The 19,553-nt window shown below is 46.4% G+C and overlaps 1 protein-coding gene across 6 annotated transcripts in view; it reads left to right on the top strand.

Annotated features, from left to right (window-relative positions):
• The first annotated feature begins 950 nt into the window (after positions 1–950).
• The window catches only part of FARP1 (FERM, ARH/RhoGEF and pleckstrin domain protein 1), a 287,796-nt gene continuing 269,193 nt past the window's right edge, over positions 951–19,553 (top strand). Inside the window, exon 1 of one of the 6 annotated variants that reach the window (XM_070579102.1) lies at positions 951–1,387. The gene's annotated coding sequence lies outside the window, so the exon portion shown is untranslated. Of the gene's footprint in view, positions 1,388–1,493; positions 2,049–2,213; positions 2,567–19,553 lie in introns of those variants that run through there. The other 5 variants (XM_070579106.1, XM_070579101.1, XM_070579105.1 and 2 more) reach the window with 5 other exon arrangements.

Below are 19,553 nucleotides of genomic sequence, written 5' to 3' on the forward strand. Positions count from 1 at the left end.
GCCTGGCAATTCTTTGAAGTAGGCCTCCAAGGGATTCCGATGGCTAAGGCAGAGAACCTGGTACGGTAGGTCTGGGGTGGGCCCCAAGAATTTACTTCTCAACGTTTCCAGGTGCTGCTGGGGCAGGTCTGAGAACCACGCTTAGAGGATCACTGGCCTAAAACCTCTGATCTAGGGCTGGTTAGAGCCACTCAGCTGGTTAGAACAGAGCTGAGCCTCCAACCCACTATTTCTTCTCTTCAACCACGAACTACCCATCTGCTGTTTCTCAGGCCTGAGGTCTACACGGCCCTCTTTCCTTCCACCTTCACCAAATAGGCAGGCGTTAAGAAAAAATACAGATCAGTACCTCATATTCAAAATATGTCTCTGCTGCTCTCCAGAAACTATTCACTCTAGCTATGCACAAGTGCCCCAGCACCTGTAATGCACCCTGTGCACGTGTCAGCTCACACTTGCAAGGAGTCCTGCCCTGCGCCTCTTTGAGTTCACTTGCGGCCTCTCCCATGAAACCTGCCCTCCCGGCCTGGCCTGAAGTCAGGAACTCCTCTAGGGTGCAAAATGACCAGGGTTCTGGGGCCAGCGCCTTCAGAGGGGGCTGCCCATTAGCCTGGGGCTCTAGCAGAGGGTCGCTTTCGGTTCTACACTGCTGCCTCCGGTCCTTTCCCCTCCCCGCCCAGAGGGTCTACAGCCACGAGAAGAAAGGGGAGACCAGGGGCTCAGGAAGGGGAGGATGGAGACAGTAAAGCGCCACTCCCAGCTGGAGGGTGGGGACAGTGACGGTCCTTCTCTTAGGTCCCTGCTACCTTGGTCCTGAATCTTGCTCCCTCCTCCATCGAGTTCTGAAAACCCAGTAGAAGAACAAGAATCTCCAGACCAGCTCCTAACCCATTCCACTCCTTTCCCCCGCGGGGCACTGCTCCTGTCCCCGGAAGGGGGCGAGTGGAGGTGGGGATTGTTCTGGGATTCGCTCGGGTGGAGGACGCTGGGCCGTGGCCGGGGAGAGGTGGCAACTGCCCCTCCGGGATTAAGTCTCTCGCTGGGTGGGTTGGTGCCAGAAGCCCACGCATGTGGCCCAGGAAGGGGGGGGGGGTGTTCGTGGGTCCCTGAAAAGCGCCGCTCCCCGGGCGACACTGGAAAGTCCTAGGTCGGCACACGGCGGGGCATTCTCGGTATGACTTAAACAAGCGACCTGCAGAGTCTGCGCCACCGATCGCCCTCCAGCTGCTCCTGGTTCTGCCCGTGCGCTCGTCTCCTGCTCTCTTTATATCGCTTTCGACCACAGCAGCAGGACTGGCGTGTCCCTGGTGGCGCAGCGCACTCCCCAGCGCCTCCTGCGCTCCGTTCCGTGGCGCAGCGCAGCGACTGGCTCTGGCTGCAGGACCAAGTAAGGCACGGATCGGAGGTGGGCTCAAGCGGGTCGAGGAGGGGCGCTCTGGGCGCGCGGCCAGTCAGCGCACCTGCCCCCAGGGCGGGGCGGAGCGGGGCGGGGCGCGCCGGCGCGCAGGTCGCAGGCCCGGACGCTGGAGGGGGCTGTGGCTCTCCCGCTGTCCCCGCGGCTCGGGCTGCGCGGCGCCCAGGCTCCCCCCGCCGAGGGGCCGGCCCAGGCCCGGGGAGGGGCACGATCGCCTTCACTTCCCGCTCGCCGGCCTCGGAGGCGGCCGGTCCGGCGCGGTCGCAGGGTTGCGGGCGCTCGGCTGGGGCGCGGGGCGTGGACGCGGCCACCGCCCGCTTTGCGCCGCTCCTCCCCTCGCGAGCGGCGCTCGGCCCGGCGTCCAGGCGGCCATGGCGACCCTGAGCCCGCTCCCCACCCACCCCGCCTGCTCCGCCCTCCCCTCCGCCCCGCGCCACCTTTGATGGCTCGGACCTCGGCCGGCCACCGCCAGCCCCGCTCGCGCGTCCGCGCCGCCGCCGCCGCCCGCGGGTATTAATAGCCGAGCGCCCCCGCCGCACGCGCAGCCTGAGCCGCCGCGCCCTCGGCAGCGGGGGGCTCGGAGCTGCTGAGCCGGAGGCCGGGAGTGGGAGCCGGAGCCGCCGGCGCCGTGGAGGTAGGAGGCGCGGCGAACAATGACTGCGGCGGGGCGGCAACTTGTGCGAGTCGGGGCGCCCGGAGCCGACTGACCCGGGGCGCGGGTGGAGGTGGGCGCGTGGCCCGCGGGGTCCTGCCCGGAGGAGGCGGGCGGTGGGTGGGATCGGGCTTCCCTTGCTGAGGCGGGAGAGTCGCCGGCCGGGCCCGGGGCAGCGCCCGCAACAATAGCAGGAGCTCCGGGGCCTCCGGGCTCCGGGCTCCGCGCCACCCTTGGCACCCTGCTCACCTCGGAGCACTCAGGCTGCGGGCTCCGCGCGCATCTCCTCTCGCCCTCCCCGCCCCCCCCTCCCGCGGCGCCCTTCCCCCGCTTCCTCCCATTCCACCCAGCACGGTGACAGCGCCGGACGCCGCTTCCGGACCTCCGGCCGCAATCTCGGCCCCTAAGGCCCATCGCGGGCCGGGGAGGTGGCCGCTGGCATGGGTGCCACCGCGCTGCCGGGTGCCCGCAGCTCGCCCACGCGCGGCGTGAGGATCTTGGTGGGTGACAAAGAGGAACACACCCTCTGCCCAAGTTAGATTTGGTCTCTCTTTACGGCCAGCCTTTATGGAGAGCAAAGTGTTTTTATTTTCTTCTTCCTTCTTTTTTCTTTTCTTTTTTGTTTTTTTAAGCGAAGGACACAGATTTTTGTGGTGAGCATTTCAAAGCAGCAACTTCTGATTGTGGTTTTACGATTTAAGTTCCGGAAACTTTAGCCTTGTGATCCGGCCAGTCCCTTTGAGAGTGTGTGTGTTTTATTTGAGGGGGAAAAATGAGTTCCCCGTAATGAGTCTGGATTTCGTTTATGGCAGTTGGGGCCCAGCGGCTGTTGGGATCTGCGCAGGGTACCCCGGAAAGGAGGGAGGCGAGGCGCACAAAGAAACGAGGACCCCGGTATCAGAGCAGCCCCTCGAGATGTGGAGAGATTGCTTCTCATCTGGAACAGTTTAGCCGTCTCAGCCTGTCTTCTTGAGCCTTCTGAGTACCATGGTGGCCTCTGGCTGTTTCATTTGATTATTGTTGTTAATGCCTTTCTTGCTAGTTTCCCAGGTTTAACTTGCTCACCAGGCCCTCCTCTGTTCCCCAGTTCCCCCTGAGCCATAGCTTTTGTGGACCCCATCTCCTCACCCAGCAGGCAGCGTCTCTGGGGCATACCCCGGCCTAGCATCGAGTTATGTTGAACGTGCTTTCCACGTGGTGTTTTGCCAAGCCCATTTCCGAGCATCCACCAGCATTGTCTTGCTTTTCTTGTTCAGTCTAAACTGGAGAGAAGGAAGAAGGGCCTTTTTGGTCCTGAGAGCTTTTTGGGAGTTGCCTTGAAATCTGTCCTCATTGTTCCCATCAGGTGGGCCCTTCTGAAGTCTCCTCTCTTTGGTTTTCTTCCCTTATTCCACAGCCTTCCTGCTGGGGGTTTACCCCCAGCCTTTCCGAAGGGTTGGTCTTGTGGGTGTGACAGTTTCTGACAAGGCACTCATCTATGGGTTCTGTATCTACATGGCTCACTTTATATTCCTGCAGCATCGATCTGCAGCAAGGCGCCAATATTGGAGTTACTCCAAGCACAACGAAATGGTTTTGTTTTTAGAATGTCTGGCTAATAGATCTGATTCTGGGTAAAATAAATAGACACATTATTGGTCAGTGGCTGGCTTACTGGGCAAAGTGTTGGTGGAGATAGTGAGTTGATGCCTTCCCAGCCCTGGGCTTCCCTGAATCTCTTGTTTCTTTTATGTGGACGGGAAACTTGAAATACTTGGTGATGATGTAGCCGTGCCCTATAGGGCCACAGGTTATGTCTGCGCCCCCTGTGAGTTGGGGTGTGGGTTTTCATTTAAGGAGTCCAGTCCCTGTAGGAACCCTAGAGTTCATTTTATAATGCCTCTTTTCACATTGGTAGTCTCTTCTTGGAGTACACAGGAATTTAATTCCTTGGGTCATAATCGAATACTAATGTTACTCTCTAGCCAAATTTACGAAAAGGAGATTTAAAAATCTATCCTAGACAATTTTCTTCTGGTTTATGGCAGTTATTTTATTATTATCTTGAGACTACCTGGAACCTGGGTGAATATTTTTGTTTTGCTTTTCATTAAAGACACTGTCGAAGCAAATGGCTTTTTAAAAAAATAATAATTAAATATAGTATTGAAAGGGTTAGTTTTTTTTAAAAAAAGTGGAATTCATCTTTTAATATTCATTGAGCATAGAAGAGTTTAATTCATTTTGAAAATGATAAATATTTATGAGGAGGGTGCTTGTGATAAACATCAAAAAAGAAAACCTTTTTCCATCCTAGAGGAGGTTAGGGAACACTGGAGAAAGGACCAGAGCCTCATTTCGCATGCCAAGCACTGTTTAGGAAAGATGGCATTGTGACTTTTCCAGAGGCTGGGGGAAGCCTTGTGGATTTGTAGGTACTTGACAAATGCTTTGATAGCATGGTGAACAGGGCATTTTAAACAACCCCTTTGTAACTTGTCTTGCTTATTGCAGAGAACTGCCTAGGATTTTTGAGAAATGCTCTTTCCCCTCTAACTGAAGATGCTACAGATAAGAGAGGGGTCCATATCATCCCAAAGTATAGCCGCTAGAGTCCTTTCTTTGGGTGCACAGGTATTCCAGGTGTTGGTTACCATTGCCTGGGAGGGGACGGGGTGGGCTCTTTGGTTCCTGTGGCTGCATGTGGCTGTGTCTCTCCTGTTGTTTGGTGCTTTTGATTGAAAGGAGGGCTCTCCAAGCCTGGGTATTGAATAGGAAGTGGTGGATCGACTTTTTCATGCTTTTTAATGGTTAGAGTTTCTGCTGCGCCCTCTGTTTCCGCCAGGTTACTGCGTTAACCATTTCCACATGTCCAGGAAGATCAGAGCCCAACAGTTTCCATTAAAATTACTTGAAATACTGATTTTGCCAGTCTTTTTTACGCCAAATGCAGCCTTTGTTTTTAATCATGAAGCCCCCAGAAAATGTTTATTTTAAAGTGGAAAAACTGGTTTTTATTGGCTGCCCTGGTTTAAGTCAGTTAAAAATGTTTTGCCAAGTGGATGCTTGGAGCATAAGTGGGCGATTGATACATTATTGCATATGGGGCTCTAAGCTTTTGATACTCATACAATAAGCCAGGGACTATCAAGTACAATGTGACTAAAGTACAACGTGACTAAAATTGAGCACATGCTCAGTGCTGCCTGTGAACTCAAGTCAGAAGAACGTGGAAATTATAGACACACTGTAAGATTGGCAAGTAAATTAATGTAGGAATTCGTTGCTTACACCAAATTAATTTCATGTGTAAAATTGTCATATTTGTGTACATTTTCAAATAAAAGAGCCACAGTCCAAACTAGATTGCCTTTAACTCTCTCTTATGATCAAATTCCTGACAACAAAAGTAACTTCAATTTATGCAGACTTTTGGGTTTCCGTAAAGACATCTTATAAGAGAAGACTTATAAATCCAGTAGTCTGATGACTTTCGTTTCTTGTTCTCATCCGGTTAATTCAGGATCTAGTATAGTGCCTGGCACATGGCAAACCCTTGGCAAATACTTGTTAAGTGAATAGATAAAACTAGTTTTTAATGTCCTTTGAATTAGCCTTTAAGGCTTTTAAGGGAAATTTGATATTAGCACTGATAGGTTGCTGTTCTGAGAATCTGAAAACCTGATATTCGGTTTTGTTTCTATTTTGTTCTAATTTAACAATTTAAATTTTAACCTTTGAAGTTGGGTAATATTGTAAAAAGATACAGGCTTATTAAAAAAATCAGACAATAAAAGCATGAAGAATAAAGTAAAACTTACCTGAGAAACTGGCTTCTGGGATCATTTTCTTTCTTCTTGAGATTTGTCTCTTAGAAGCTCCATCAGGGAGCATCTCTTGGTGGTAACCTCAGTTTTTGTGTGGAATGATATTTTTGCTCTGGAATGATAAGTTACCTGGTGTGCAATTCTGGATTGTTACCCTGTATTAAAATCAACTGTCTTCTGATTCCATTGCTGTTGCTGCCACGTGGGCTGACAGGCTAGTTGTTATTTGTAAATAGTCTGTCTTTTCCCTCTGGCTTCTTTTAAGGTCCTTTGGAGTTCTATAGCTTCCCCGTGTCTAGGTATAATTTCTTTTCTCCTTTACTTTGAATCCTCTCTCCTCTCCGCCTCCTACTCCTTTCCCTTGCTCCCTCCTGTCCTCCTGTCAGTTTCTTCCTTTCTGTTGCTCAGTAGTCTTTCAGAGTCTGGATGTGCTATGGTTTGTTTAGTCAGTCACCTTTGGCCACTCTGGTTGTTTCCAGTTTGGGCTTTCCTGAACAAAGCTGCTGTGAACATTTGTGAGCAAGTCCTTGTGTGGAGCTGTCTTCGTTTTTATGGCTGGGTCTGATAATAAGTGTATGCTTAACTTTATAGGAAACTGCCATCTGTTTTCCAGGGCGTTGTACCATTTTACATTCCCACCAGTGATATCTGAGCGTTCCAGTTACTGAAATCATCACCAACACCTGAAATCGACGGTCTTTTTGGTTTTAGCTGTTCTGGGGGATTTTCTCTTTCCCTGATGACTAACGATAGTATTTCATGAGCTTATTGGCCCTTTGTATACTTTCTTTTGTGAAGTGTCTATTAAGTCTTTTGTCTTTTTGTTTTTTTTTTTGTCTGTTTTATACAGCTGTTGAGTATAATCAACATACAATAAACTGTACACACTTAATGTCATCTTATTTGATAGTTGTAGGAGTTCTTTATATGTTCTGGATACAAGTTCTTTGTTAGATCCATGTATTATTGTGAATATTTTCACCCGGTCTATTTTTTAACCTTTTCATGTTTTGATGGTAACTTTTGAAGAGCAAAAGCTATTAGGAAAACATTATACATGGTCTGATTATTGAACTTATTAAAGGTCAGGGAATTTATTCAACTTTGGAAAAATGCCACATTTTTGTATGTCAGGCACCCACTAGTATTGCTCTTTTTAAGGGGGCAGACTCCATTTAGTGGAGGGTGATGGGGCAGTTTTGTTCTTTCCCAACTGAAACTGAGTTGAAAAGACATAAAAATGAAAAAAAAAAAAATTTCGCTTATTTTGAAAATTTGGGGAAATCATCATTTAAGATTATGATCCAATAAATAGATTTTTAATGTTCAAAATTGAGTCATGTTTGTTCTTTAGCACATAAAAGGACCATGGGAAAGAAATACTTCTGAAATCAATTAAAAAAAACAATGAGCCCCTGGGTAAATGCAAGATGAAACATTCTGAAAAGTCGTCAGAGTGGCGTGTGGAGGTGCTTGTAAAGAGCCGTGGCGCCCTATTTTGCAGGAATTATATCTTGTTTTCTGTGTATTCTCATTTTTCTGAACCAGATAACGAGGATTGTCAGGTCAGAACATGTGTTTTCCGAATTTTTGTTTCTCCTGCCCTTAGAAGGTAAATATATACCAGTTGATTTGAATTAAAATTTGTGTAATGAAAATCCTGTGACATTTGAGAATACAGAAGTTAGAGGATGGCGTCAAAGGTAGCAAGAGCTGGGAGTATAGGCGTAGAAACCTGCATCCTCCATCTTTGTGATGTTGGGTGAGTTATTGGTGCTCTTTCCCTTTTCTCAAGGGAACCTTACAGAGTACCTTTATCTTCAAGTGGTGGAATGTCTGACTAATAGCAGTTTAAGCCGTCAAACATTTAGTTGCCTCAAGTAATAAGAAGAAGGGGCTCCCAGTTCGGTGTCTCAGCTCACAATATCATCAAGGACCCAGATTCTGTTTTTCCACCCTGCCATCCCAGCATGTTGCTTTTTGTACTCAGGCGTGTTGCCTACTGGTCATTTAGACTGCTTCAGCCTAATTAGCTGTTGTGGCTAATGGCTGCTGCAGCTCCAAGCTTCATACTCTCACACACTTGGTGTTGTCAGGTCACTCACTTCACAGGCTTCTTCAAGCTCCTTTTGTCATTAAGCAAAATCCTTACCGAAGGCCTCCAGTGTCAGGGAAGTCTCGGAAGGGGTTTCTGCGGAATGTTTCTGTGCTCTTAAAAAGAGACCCAAAGACTAGGCTGGATGTGATGCGTGGAACCACCTCAGCGGTGTTGTGACTAGCCTTGGGATGAAGGCAAGAGGGCGATGGAGAGGAAAGATGGAACCAGAGTTTTCATGGGCATCGTTAAGTCATTGATCTTCCTGCACCTGGAGCTTAGCACGCTAAATAATAGTAAATTTAGTGTCCTAAATAATACAAATCTAGACTTCATGTTTTATTTATAAGTTTATTTACTTTGTAATTCTGCTTGAATTGGAGTTTTCTGTTACTGTCATCCAAAGTATCCTGGCTGATACATTAATTGGAAGACTTGATCTTTCATTTGCCATTTAACATCATCTGTGACAAAATGGGTTTCGACCTGTTAATTATATGGAAAGTGACTTACTGGTCGTATCAAATGACCGCAAGAAGTGAGTTATTTTTAAGGACTTTAGATAGTTGATAACGTATGCAAATTTTGCCACCAAGTCTTGGTGAATTTTGCCTCTCCTTTTCACGTGGCCTCTCAGGATGTCTGCTTGGAATTGACCCTTGGCAGTTTGGGTTACAGGACATACTTGAGAGTAGTATTTCATTTCTTTAGGAAAAAATGACGGCAGTGCCTGCCGATTCTGTCAACGTAGAATGGTATTTATCCGCACGTTTAATATTGCTTAGTAGATTTTCGAGGATGTTGTTAGTCAGAGATGAATATCTTCCTTTATAATCCTACCAGAGCTTTTGGTTCTCGGGCATCAGATCTTATTGGGGGCCAATGTTATTAGTTGAGTGAGCTGCTAGGAAATATCAGGATTTGGGTGAAGGAGAGGTTTCCTAAATTAGCCACAGATATTTGTGAATCTTTGAAGAAAAGTTAAATAATTTAATAATAACCTTAATATTAGTCCAAGCAAATAAATTGAAAGTAAAATATCCAGGTGAACAAATTGCAGAATATAGAGCAACAATATTCCTATCAATTTTCATCTACTTGATGGAACTTTTAAAGAGAAATCTGAGTGTTCCCCCCTAGCCCTTATCATCATCATGGCCAACTGACCCGGGTAATTTCCATATCCACTGCTGTTTTATTTTTAGTTCAGTTTATTTAGGGGCTTATCAAGTCAACAGGTATTTAGTAAACCTCTGTGTTGAATATACTCATTACTGTTGGTGTCACAAAAACAGGGCTCCATTCCTGTTCTCAGACTATAGCATCTAGACGGATGAGAGAAGTATCTAGATAATTATCATAAAAGGTGGAATATGACAAGAGCTTTGCAGAAGTCAGTAGTAATGGTGGAAGTGTTCAGAATAGTAAGACATTGGATTCTGGTTGGGAGAAGTGACATTGAGCTGAGCTTTGAATAACGTATTTGTTTATTTTAGTGTTCACTTTGTAGTGTGTTTATTGTAACAAGAGTAGAAAAGTATTCAAGTATAAAACAGAAACTAAAAATCTCTTGTAACTCTCCCAAAGATTAGGAAAATTAAAATTGAGTTTATTTCCATTTGCCTTTTGGTATATTTGGCATATTCCCAGTAGTTTTCCCTATACGTACAAACATACCTTTTTTTAAAACAGGGAGAATGAGGGATGTACATTTAGCAGCCACTTTTTCCCCTTAACCATGTCTCAGTTTTTCCATGCTGAGTTTTCTTTGGAATGAAAGCATTTCATGGCTATGTAATGTTCTGTTGTGTGGTTCTACAGAATATAGGTAAGATTGCCCTTTATCGGTTGTTTTTTTGCTTCCAGTATTTGCTGCAGTGACCGTCTGTACACAGATCTATGGAAGGAAGGTCTCTAGATCTTCTTTCTTGCAGGAGACAGAAGCCCACCTTGAGCCATAGGAAGCACAGTAGGGAATTTCTCAGCTCTCAGTACCAACCCCAGAATGGGCAGAGGCGGATCCAGGCTCTATTCGAGAGTCAAGCCCCTGTGGGATTTGCCTCATGGTGTCCAGTCTCTGCTTTTTGCTGGGCATCAGCTTCTTTTTTCTGGTTATCCTCTCCTCTGGCATTTTGAGTGGGACACTTTGGTGGTGAGAGGGGAGGAGGGCAGGTGGAGGAGCTCTCCTGCACGTTGCGGGGAGTAGAGCATTCATGGCTCCTGTCTTAAAGTCCAAGCCGTCCCCCGTTGCACGGCAGTGAATCACGCCTTCGTGCATTTTCAGTGCCCCTGGCAGAAGCCTTCATGCCGCTCCCGCTCTGATCGAGAAGCACTGTTGGAGTTTGAACCCTAACCCCACCCGCCACGGAAGGACTCCTGTTTAGGCCAAATGAGGGACCACTCTTGTGATGGGGTGTGTGATGGGGGTGTGTGCAAGGCTAGGGGGATGATGAGATTGTGCCCAGAAAACAGTAGACTTTCTAGATGGATAGGGCTTGCTAGGCAAAAACGAGGGGGGAAAACGCTTCCTGGAGGAGGCACCAGCGGGGATAGTAAAGGCAGACACATAAAGGACAGGTGTCTGTCCCACCACTTCCCAGAGCTGTGTGGAAGCTCAGCAAGTTCACTTGTTGAAGGGGTGTCAGGGGTTGTGAGGGGTGTCGTAGGTAATTTGTCCTTGTTATGTATTATCCCTGGACCAGAAGCGCTTTCCAAAGTGGGAGGGAGGAGTGGAGCTGGAGCTGGCTCAGTGCGAGTTTATAGCGCAGCTGGCATGAAGGGGACCCCACCCGGTGGGCTGGCTTGTGGAGGGTGCCTACTGCTTTATTTTCTTCTGCCTTGGGCGGGCTCTTTACCTGCCCCTTTTCCTCTCTTGTTGGTTAGAAGCTCTTAAGCGAAAGCGTTAGTTCCTCGCGGCTCAAATCAATCTCCAGCAAACCATGCGTGGCACGTCCAAGTCGTGCCCATTTTTCGAATTCCCGATTAAAGCATGTCTGTTTCTAAAGTCCATTGGCACTCCTTTTGAGATAATACATGGAAGCCCTTGGAGAGCTCTTCGGGAGTGCTGAGGAAATAGGGCAGCGATGCCGCTGGCACAGGATTTCAAACTTAGGGTGTGTTGTGTGGTTAGTTATGCCCAAGGTGGGGGTTGTGACTTTTTCACCAAAGTTAGTTCCTCAAGGTCAAGAGCCATGTCTCAAACTTCTATTCTACCTTCTAGGTACTTAAAAAAGAGCCTTTCTTAGATGCATTAATGAAAGTCTTATCATAGGATCATAGGCAGCTGGAGAATCACAGCTCATTAAATTCTCAATGTCTTCACAAGGTCGAAAGCGTAAAACTGATCTCACTTTTGACGGAGACCGACTGAGCACCTCTCATAAGGCGGGCACTATTCTCAACATTCACATCTGTGAACTAAACAGACAAAAAAATCCTTGTCTTCCAGGGGGGACCATGTATATATTTTTGTCCAAATTGAGACGTTTGTGATACTAAAAGGAGGTGCCAACTGCCTGGGGTGCAGGAACGAGAGGAGTCTAAATGGATGGTCCCCTAGTGCTCACAGAGTGCCCCAGAGAAGGGGGGCTCGTTTGTCCCAGAGGCCTTCAGACAGATGCCTTTGGCACAGTCTGGGGACAGATACACCTGATCTCCTGTGACTTCAGGAATCAACCCACCATTCACTCGCTCAGCAAATATTTGTTGAGAACCTGTGCACTGATGTCTGTGTTCTCCTGAAAGATCTTTTGCTCCCAGGCACGACTGTTAATGGGGACACAGAGCAGGAGATTTGTCCGCAGCTGTAGGGAAAGTCACAAATCGTAGTTGTTTGCAAGACAGTGGACTCCTGAGATACAAATCATGGATTTTAAATAAGTTGCTTGTGAAAGTCCTTATGATTAGCATTTTTTTAAGATTTGGAAATCAACAGGTCTCTAAGCCCCAAATGTGATTTAACAAAGGCATATATTTCTTCTTAAGGGAAAAAGGAATTAAAATTGCTTCAGATGGAAAGTATATGTGTGTATATATATATATATATATATATATATATTTTAAAAATTAATATAGAGTACAAGGGACTTTTTTTTTTTTGCTGTGCGGTTTGATGAGTTTCACATGTACCAATTTGTGTGACCAACACCGCAATCAAGATATGGAACATTTCAACCACCATCAAGATATGGAACATTTGAACCACAATCAATACATGGAACAATTCAGTCAGCTCAAAAAATTTCCAAATGTTGTCCCTTTGTGTTACCTTACCTTTTCCCCTCCCCCAACCCCAGTTAACCACTGATCTTTGCTCTGTCACTATTGTTTGGTCTTTTCCAGATTGTCTGAGCAGTGGAATCACAGAGTGTATAAGCTTTCGAGACTGGCTTCTTTCGCTTGGCATAATGTCTTTGAGGTTCTTCTGAGCTCTTGAGAGCGTCAATAGCTCTTTCTCTTCTGTTGCTGAATTGTATTCCATCGTGTGGATGTACCGCAGTTTAGCCATTTGCTAATGTTGGACGTTAGAATGGTTTCCAATCTGGGGCAATTATGAGTAGAATGGCTATAAACTTTCACCTCCAGCCTTTGATGTGGACACGATTCTGCTTTCTCATGGGTAACTACCCAGAAGAGCAATCCTCACCAACACTTGATATTGTCAACGCTTTTTATTGTAGCCGTTTTAATAGGTGTGTAGTGGTTTCTCAGCATGGTTATGTTTATTTTTTTTAATGAAACATGCAGAGAAAACATCTTTACAATGGACTTAACCAAAGACATGACTAATTTCCTGGACTATTGAGCAGAGGCTCAGTGAGCTCTGCTAGCAGCCTGTTTCTTGAAGGAGTAGATTAAAAAGAACAATCATGCATATAAAATCTGAGGCCTGGACTGTAGCAGTGCTGCCAAGAAATAGATGTAAATAAGACGTCAGTTCTGTAGGTGCTTATTTCAGAGCCCTGATAGGGTGTATAGGTTTGATTTCACTATTTAGTTAATTCTCTGTTTGAATATACAGTGATAATAATTAAAAGATAAAATGACAGAAGCACCTGAAAGGCAGTGTAGATATGGAGAAAAGATCATAGGTTGCAGGCTGTGTGTTAGTTATCTGGTGGTGCACGACGCATCACTCCCAAATTGAGCGACTTACAGCAACAGTAAATATTCATTGTCACCTGTAGTTTCTGTGGGTTAGGCCATTGAGAGTGGCTCAGATGGGCTGTTCTGGCTCTGATGTTTGCAGGAAAGATGTCAGCTGGGGCTGTGGGGTCTGCTTCCAAGGAATTGCATAGGCTCCTTGGACAGGATGCTTCAGTGTCTTCACAGCATGGCGGCTAGCTTCTCCCAGAGGGAGTGCGTTATGAGGATGCCAAGGTAGAAACTGCCAGGACTTTTTTGACTGGGGCTTGGAAGTCATACAGTGTCACTTCCACAGTATTCTTGGTCACACAAATCAGCTGTGATTCAGAGGGAGGGGACTACACAACAGTTTGGATACCGGGAGGCAAGGATCATCGAGGGCCATCTTGGAAGCTGGCTACCATAGGACCTGAGGGACTTGGGTTCAAATCCCAGCTGCCTTCTCAAAAGTGGTGTGGTCTAGAGCAAGTGATTTCATTTCTTCGCCCCAGGGTCCTCTCATATTTTAAAAATGGAAGATAATAATGTCTGTTGAATAATACCTATTGAAATACAAATCAGGGATTCTAAATAACTTGCTTGTAAAAGTCTTGGTGATCAGCCTTTTTTAAGATTTGGAATTTTGGAAATTTGAAATTTCTTTTGGGAATTGAAGGTAATGTATAAAAAGGGACTGGCAGTTTATAAAAAGCTCATGACATGGTAATGTTATTTGTATTATTAAACCATAAAGCTTTGAATCTTAACGGTGCAGAACATACCAACAAGGATAAACACATTAAATAATAACATTCTTTTTAGTAAAGGTGTTGGTCATAGCTTCTTTCACTTGTAGGTTCTATATGTTTTATAATTTTTTTCTTTTCCTGAAAAAATTGGCAAATCCAATTGTTGTGAATTAGCAAAGACTAAATTCCTTTGCTAATCTAATCTTGTTCTCAGGTCCTTCTTTTTAAGAATATCCCCCCAATAGGAAATAAGTTCTGTGAGCTCTGCTGTATCGCACTGGGACTCTGAGAGACATCACAGGGGAGAGCAGGAATGAGGGCCTGCTCACTACCTCTCTACCTCTTCATAGAGTTTTTAGAAAACGCCTACTTGTAAAAGTAGTTTTAAAATACGTAAAATACGTAAGTCAGCACCCTTTGACTTTATCTGAAAGTCCAGAAAGCTGTCCTTTTTGAAGGGATCATGATGTGGAATAACATAACTCTGCCTGTTTTGCTGTGACTGAAAAGAAGTGTGTGTGGCTCAAAGATCTCTGGCATCTTTGCCCCATTTTCTTTCGCAGCCTCCTTTATTTCCCCTTCCCCATGCTGACCTATGTGACGGTCCTAGAACCAGCCACAGGAGCCCTCCTCTCTCACATCCCCTCAACTCTGCACCAGCTGCTTCCTTGGCTGGGCCTGCAAAGGCCTCTACCCAGTCCTTCTCGGCTCTGGTGTTCAGCCAGTCCCTGCCATCCTCCTTCCAGAAGCATTTCCTGAAGCTCAGGTCTACTCCTGGGTCTTTCTACCTTCTGTATTTGTACCAGTGTGGTTTCTCTCTTCCCCACTCATTTGATTTATTTGAGCCATACCTTTTATGGAGCGCTTCTGAGTCTCAATCTGAGTTCTAAGTGCTTTACCTGTACAGACTCATTTCATCATCTCAACCCCCATGATTTTTTATCCCCATTTTCCTTAAGAGGAAACCGAGGCACAGAGAGGTTAAATGGCTTGCCAAAGGTCACGTAGTTTATAATTGGCAGAGCCAGGAAAGAAGCTCGGGAAGTCTCTCCATGCTTATTGAGAGCAACTTCTGCTTAAGTGTTTTACACCGTTGCATTCCCAGTGCCTGGCACAGTACATGGAACACAGTGGGTGCTCAATAAGTATTTGTTGAAGCTTAACTCTCTTAAGAGGTAAACTCTGTCCCAAATCATTTCTTTCCATTTCTTTGTAAAATGTAGCCCCCCTTGGCCTTCAGTAGGATGATGAGGTTCTGAGGTTACTTCTAATGCTGTTCCTTGACCCTCTTGCATCTGGAGGGGGGTCACTTACCTCATCTTTTGTGAGTATACCCTTAGTTTGCTACCTAAAAGTTGAGCACATTTGTTTAAAATTCTATATAAAATATATATTCCTGTGCCTTGAGAAAAGGGTGTTTACCCATGGTTTTCTTCAGATAGGACTAATATGAGTGATTTTTATTTTTTCCTTTGAGCTTTTCTTTTTTTTCTAAATTTCCCATAATGAATTTTTTTTGATTTTGTAATTAGCCATCCATGTTATTTAAATTGTAAGACTTTTTTCTGCAGATTCAGGCAAGCCTGCCCACATATGGAAACGGTCACGTGAGACATACTTGGGGCATCGCACATCTTCCCCTGCTGTATTATTGAAACCATCTACTAGAAGGTCATTTTCTTCTTCCTAGTGTTTCCGAGGCACGTAACAAAGGATTGTAGATGCTCATGACACTTGGGTGAGCCGTGGCCTTCCAGGAGGGATGGTTACCGAAAGGTGTTTCATTATTCCTGGTTTGGAAGTTCAAGGTTGCCTGAGGTCTGTGGTCCAGATCGGTGGGGTGCTTTTGTTTTGGAGGTAGAATAATTCATAAGCATGATCTCAGACTCTAGGTACCAGATGAGAATAGTCATTCCAAGGTCATATAAATAAATGCCCGAGTCAGCGTTATCAGATCCAAAGTCGGTGGTAAGGCTCAAAGCCGTTGGGGGAACAGTTGCTTCTCCCAGGCTCGTAGGTAAATTAGCAAGGACTACAGGGGATTAGAAACTGTCCTGGTGGCTTGACTCCTTTTATTTAAAAAATGGCCATGCTTTGCTGTAGGAAGGAAAATTCTGAGAATTGCAGAGGTGGTTTTGTCTTCCAGCTACGCCATGCCGTTTGGGCACCACCTGCCTGTTCGTCCTGAGGAGCTAAGCATGGTGGACGTCATTCTAGTTCTCCTTGCCCACTCGCTCCCGTCCTCCAGCGTAGTTCAGTGCTAGGAATGGCCGTCAGTTAGTAAGACTGAAGACATGATAAGAAAAGTCTGTCTTCAGGGTGAAGGCAGGGAAAACGCAATCACCTGTCAGAACCCATCCCCTGAAAATTGCTTGGAAGTCTCCTGCGTGAGCTAGAGGGGTACACAGCACCTAGGAATCACGTTCTGGCTTCTCCTTGGAATCGGGATACTGGGTGGGATGCTGGAGGGACTGTCAGTTTCATGTTAGGTTCTCTGCTAGATGGTGTGCTTGGCACTTTGCGTCTATTTTTATTTGGTCGTTTATTCAGTGAGGAAAGGATTATCTCCATTTTACAGAAGAGGAAACTGAGACGTGGATTATTGGTTCACATGCCCAAGGTCACACAGCTAAGAAGTGAAATCAGATTTCCTAGAGTCAGACTCTTCTTTGTGGCTCACTTGGGGATCTTCTCCTAGTCCAGCAGTAACCGATCACCCCGAAAAAGGGCGAGGTGAGATGGATGCCGCAAGTTCAAGGCCAGAGCCCGTCTTTACTGAAAATTGTATTATTTTGTTTGTCATGAATTTTTTTAAAATTACTTGTGATTTTTAAGAATATTCTTTAAAATTATCTTAATTACGGAGTGTTTTGGTGCCCCCTTAAATTTAGTGCGCAAGGCTACGCCTCACCCCAGTCCCGAGTGGCACGCAGCTCTGGAGTCAGAATGATGACAGTCCAAGCAGCCAGCAGAGGATTCCAGCATCCTTTTCAGCAGTGTAATGCTATTTTTTTTTTCCTTCAAGGCATTTTTGGGGGATGAATCGCAGTCTTAAAGACACACCTTGGCTTCATCTTTGAAGATGCCGCTCTGCCTCTGATAGACACAGTTGTTGGTACCGTAGGTTGCTTAGAGCAGGTCAGCTTTGAGAAACCGAAGCCCAGGTCTGATGAAAGCGGTTCGAGTCTCGGTGGCCAGGAGGCTGGGGGTTTGGAGCTTGGCCCTAATGCCTTGGGGGGAGGCAGGGCAGGAAGGAGTTCTGGTGTTAAATTGAAGCCACATAATAAAGGCGCTGTGAAATGCGGCTTTTCCTGAGTGGGGATGCCAGCCATCCAGCAGGCAGGTGAGGTGCTGTGGGCCTGGAGGCGAAGCCGGGCGGCACAGGCTGCAGGGGGCCGGCCCGGTGCAGGCCAAGGGTGGCTGCCTCTCCTCTGCGTGTTCGCAGAATGACTGGTGGCCGGCCGAATGTATTTCACGTGGGAATTGGCTATATTTCACTGAGTTTTGTTTTTTTTAAAATAAAACATTTAAAAATAACCACGTTTCTTTTGCACGTGTCTTTTAATTGCAAAAATAATAGGGTCATCATAGAAACTTTGAAAAGTGGAGAAAAGTAGTCTGGCAAAACACATGCACCCCGACGCGCACATTGCTTTCTTATTCATATTCGCCTTCTATAGTTTTCTTTCCTTAATTAAAAAAAAAGTAGACTTTATTTTTTAGAGCAGTTTTAGGTTCACAGCAAAATGGAGCAGGAAGTACAGGGTTCCCAGATACTCCCTGTGCCCCCAACCTCCTCCACTGTCAACATCCGGCATTTTCCTTAATTTTTAGATGTTTAATTTTTTTTCAAATTTATAATGTATGGTACATGTGTTGTGTGAATTTCTCACCCCTCCCCCCATCTTGCTTCAGGAATCCCTAAGTTGTTTGAGGTCAAAGGTCTCATGAGGTCGTTTCCTGTTGACCTTTCCTCAGAGGAATGCAGTGGTGGGGAGGGGGCCCGGATGACTTGCCCTTTGAATGTTTGTCATGTGGAGATTTCCCAGAATGTGCTTAGAAGGACTGAGGGGCCATGAAGACTCGCTCCTCTGCCTCTTTTATCGCTGGACTTTTTTTTCCCTCCTGGCGTTTGGGGGAGGGGGTCTGGCATCGACTTTCTGCTAGACGCGCTCAGTCTTCCTGATGAGTTAGAAAATAGAACTGTAGCAGGCGTGTTTCCAGAACAGCCTTAAGTGTCAGAGGAAACACCTAGCCGATGGACGCTTCTGCCAGCTGGTGCTCCTGTGGGGTGGCCCACCTGCCAGCGTGGGGTTGAGAGCAGTGCAGGGTTGCCGCGGGCGGGTGGGCTAGCTGGGAGCACGCGGCCTGCTCAGCGCCGTGCTGGGAAACGCTCCTTGCCTCTGTCCCTGTGGACGCTGGCTTCTCTTCACCTCCGTGTAACTGCTGCCTGGCACAGGCCACAGCTGTGGTCGGCGGTCATTCAATCTTTGTTGCAAGAAGGGAAATGAGACCCCCTTTGGGGCTTCTTGGTAAAATTGCTTTGAACCTCCCAGACCTGAGCTGACCTTCTCACCAGCTGTTTGGCCGCCGTGGTCTGTCAGAGCCTTGCATTGATATCACAGGTTGATGGCAAATCTAAAATTTATTTGTCATCCTCCTTCTCTGACTCTGTTTCTCTGCTTTACAGTTCTGTCCATTAGTGTCTGGGCTTCCTTGCAGCCTCTCTCAGTACAGGCCTGGCCAGCCTCTCAGAAAGTCAGATTCTCCAACAAGCTTCTGGGAACGGCTGAGGTGTCTTCAGATCAGGAGCTTCGAGATCTTAAAAACAAATACCCAATTGGAGGGGAAAAAAACCTTATTTGGGGACCATGATACCTACATTAGTGGCCTGTAACCTTAACCCAGCGTGGCCTTTTCTCATACTTCTGATTACCCCTCTTTAGCTGAATTCTGAGTAAATTACTGGATTGCTTGACTCTCTGAGTAATGCTGTTGGCATCAACGCTAGTAAATAGTCTTTTATAAAGTGAACGGTGTACCTAGTAGCATTTAAGATTGTGGGGGAGGGGAGGGGAAGAAAGGATCAGGAAGACGTGGGTATGTTGCCTCGGTTAGTGTTTGCTGACCCCTGGCCACCCTGGTCAGTTGTGAGGGAGGGGGTGCCATTTGTTTTGACCACCCCGAGGTGGGCTGAACATCTGGACCGTTCACTTAATGCCCACTCACCAGGCAGCATTTCACGGACTCTTGAGAATGTGGAAAAGGGCCGGAAGAGCTGGAAAGTCTGGGGCGTTCTTGGTGGGTTTATGCTGAAGTGTCTTGATTCTTCCTAAGGAAATCTCTTGACTGTTCTGATTTGCGCTTGATTCCACCACAGAACGACCCCTCTGTGCCTTCGCTTTCCGTGCGTTCTCACCCACTGCTGTGAAGCCAGGCCGCGTTGTTAATCTTTTAGAGCGCTTCCATTTTTGCTTAATGTGAAACAACCTCATGTTCTTAATTATTTTGAGAATTATATAGCATTCTTCATTGCTGTTGTTTTAGCTTCCTCTTGTCATTAGTGTGTGTTTGTATGAGAGGAAAGTGTCTGTCTCTGAAACAGAGCCCGTCTGCCGGCCCGGAGCTTCAGCTGCTGGGTTTGTCCGAAGTTAAGGATACGATTCTTCCCTTAATGTTATCAAGTCATCTTAAAATGCTAGGAAGTTTAGTC

This window comes from Equus przewalskii, chromosome 16 (genome assembly GCF_037783145.1).
Source record: "Equus przewalskii isolate Varuska chromosome 16, EquPr2, whole genome shotgun sequence".
In the NCBI taxonomy this organism is placed as follows: domain Eukaryota; kingdom Metazoa; phylum Chordata; class Mammalia; order Perissodactyla; family Equidae; genus Equus; species Equus przewalskii.